This window comes from Sturnus vulgaris, unplaced genomic scaffold (genome assembly GCF_052056855.1).
Source record: "Sturnus vulgaris isolate bStuVul1 unplaced genomic scaffold, bStuVul1.hap1 Scaffold_812, whole genome shotgun sequence".
Classification (NCBI taxonomy): Eukaryota; Metazoa; Chordata; class Aves; order Passeriformes; family Sturnidae; genus Sturnus; species Sturnus vulgaris.
Genome location: NW_028276704.1, coordinates 27,501 through 30,000, shown reverse-complemented (window position 1 = coordinate 30,000; position 2,500 = coordinate 27,501). Strand labels below are relative to the sequence as shown.

At 76.6% G+C, this 2,500-nt stretch overlaps 1 non-coding gene and 1 pseudogene across 1 annotated transcript; both read left to right on the top strand.

Moving 5' to 3' along the window:
• The first annotated feature begins 1,469 nt into the window (after nt 1–1,469).
• Nucleotides 1,470–1,622, top strand: LOC148217492 (5.8S ribosomal RNA). Its single transcript, XR_015801041.1, has one exon. It is a non-coding gene; the product is annotated as a 5.8S ribosomal RNA (ribosomal RNA).
• An 877-nt stretch (nt 1,623–2,499) lies between these two features.
• The window catches only part of LOC148217491 (28S ribosomal RNA), a 5,362-nt pseudogene continuing 5,361 nt past the window's right edge, over nt 2,500 (top strand).

Genomic DNA, 2,500 nt, shown 5'->3' with positions numbered 1-2,500 from the left:
GGCCACCCGTGCCGGGCCGGGGAAGGGGCGCCCTGCCCCCCCCCTCTCTGCGGCCCGGTCTCGGCGGAGAGGCCGCGGCGCGCGATCGGCCGCGGGGGGCCGACCCCGCTGGCCTCTGCGATGCGGGGCGACGCCGGCAGAGGGCGCGCGCTCTCTGCCTTACCTACCTCAGCTGCGGGGTTGCGGCCGCCGGGGCCCGCCGCGCTCTCTCGCTCTTTCTCCTTAGCCGCCGCCGCGGGCTCGCGGGCGGCGCCGCGTCAGGCGCGACCGCGCGCCTCTCGCCTCGACGGCCTTGTCGCCTCGAACCGCACCGCGGCGGCGCCGGCCGCCGGCCACCCCTGACTCGGAGCGCTGTCCCCGCCCGTTGGGGCGCAGCGCTCGGCCGGCTCCTCCATCGCCGGAGGTCCGGCGGGCGCGGGCGACCCCGTGCCGAGCGGCGGCGTCGCCGCTCGGCGAGTGTCCCCGCCCCCCCCGGGGGGGGGGACGGTCGGCCGCGAGGCGCCCGCCTTCACCGGCGGCCGTCCCGGCCCGGGCCCCGCCCGTCCGCTTCCCCGTCGCCCTTCCCGGCCGCGTGTGGGCCAAAAAAAAGGGGAGGCGTGCGGGGCGGCCGCGGGGGCGCTTCCCCGTCCGGTCCCCGAGTGGAAACGAGGGGAGCGGGCGGTGCCCCCCGGCTCAGCCGCCGTACGCCTGCCCGCTGGGCGCGTGCTCGCGGAAGGGCAGCTCGGCGGTGCGAAGCGGCGGCGGTCCCGGGAGTGCGGCCGCGGGTGGCGGAGGGGTTTTGCCGAGCGGCAGACCTCGGGCGCTCCGCGATGCCGGCTCGGGTCTCGGCGGCGTCCCGCCTCCGGCGCCGGTGGCGGAGCGCGGCCCGCCGGGCGTTCGCCTTCCGGCGGGCAAGCGGTCCCGCGCCAGGGGTTGCGCCGGCGGAACGGTCCCGCCGCCGCGTGGCGTTTCGGGCGACGTTCAGGGGCCGCTGGCGGGAGAGCCGGCCCCCGCGTTTTGGCGCGGCGGCGTTCCGCGAGTCGGCGGAGCGGTGAAAAGGAGAAGCCAGGGAGTGAGCCGGGAGCGGCGGGGGCCGGCGGTCGCGCCCCCCGGCCCGCGAACGCGTAGTCGTCCCGTGATCGAGAGGCCGGGCGGGCCACCGTGCCCCCCGCGGTCCGGCGCGTTGCCGCACAAGCCCCTCCGCGCGGAGGTCGGGCCGAGCCCGGGCGCCTGGGCCGCCTCCGAAGGACGGCACGCGAGGCGGCGTCTCCCCTCGCGGGGGGAGGCGGTCGGGGGCGCGGGCCCCTCCGCCTTTCTTTGGCCGACCTTCGGAGCGTTGCGCGGGGTTTCTCTTTTTTGCCCCGCGCTTTCTCCTCCTCCTCCTCCGTTTGTGTGTGCTCGTACGGTCGAAGCGGGGCGCGCGGGGGCGCGCGCGTCCCTGCAGAAACAGAAAAGGGGCCGCTTCACGCGAGCGGTCCCGAAAGCCAGACAACTCTTAGCGGTGGATCACTCGGCTCGTGCGTCGATGAAGAACGCAGCTAGCTGCGAGAATTAATGTGAATTGCAGGACACATTGATCATCGACACTTCGAACGCACTTGCGGCCCCGGGTTCCTCCCGGGGCTACGCCTGTCTGAGCGTCGCTTGACGATCAATCGCCGTCCGGGGGGGCCACCCCGGCGGCGCGGCTGGGGTTGCCTCGCAGGCCCGTTGCCCGCGGTCGACGTCGACGTCGTCGTCGTCGTCGCCGCGCAGGGCCTTCGTCCCCCTAAATGCAGACTCGGGGAGCGCTCCGTAGCTCCCCGCTCCCGGAACGAGCCGCTGGGGCGGAGCTCGTCCTTGCCGGGGCCGTGCCGCGGTGCGGTGGCGGTGGCCGGGGAGAGCGAGAGTCGGCGTCGAAGACGCCGCCGTGGGCCGTGCGAGAGAGACGAGAGAGCGAGAGGGCCGAGAGGGAGGCGAGGCGCGGGCCTCGCCCCCGGGCTCTCCCCCCCGTGCGGGCGGCTGTCTGCGGGTGGGTACCGCGGGGGTACCGTGCCGTGCTGCCGCGCGCGCGCGAGGCCGAGAGCGCCGGGGACGGGGGTGCGACCCCCTCCTCCTTCCCGCGAAGCCCTCCCCTCCTCTCTCTGTCGCCGTCGCGTTTCTCTCTCTCCCCGCTTGAGGTCGCCGCTTTTCCCGCCCGGCTGGCCGGTTCCCCCCCGTCAGGGCCGTCTCTGCCGCTCTCCTCTTCGGTTCTCGTCTCCGGGATGGGAGTCTCCGTTTCCCTCGTTCCCCCCCCCCCCCGTGTGTCTCCTCGCCTTTTCTCTGCCGCCCACCCCCCCCCACCCCCCGGCGCGCGGGCGCCGGGCGGGGCGCGGGGGAAAGGGAGAAGAGAGAAGGTCGCGGGGGGAGGCGCGGTGTTTGGGGGGGGGAGGGGAAGCGAAGCCGGCCCCCGTCGTCCGGGCCGTCCGTCGTCGGCGCCGCTTCTTCGGGAGGGGCGCCGCGCGCGGGCGCCGGCGCGCGCGGGGCGCAGCTTTGGGCTTGC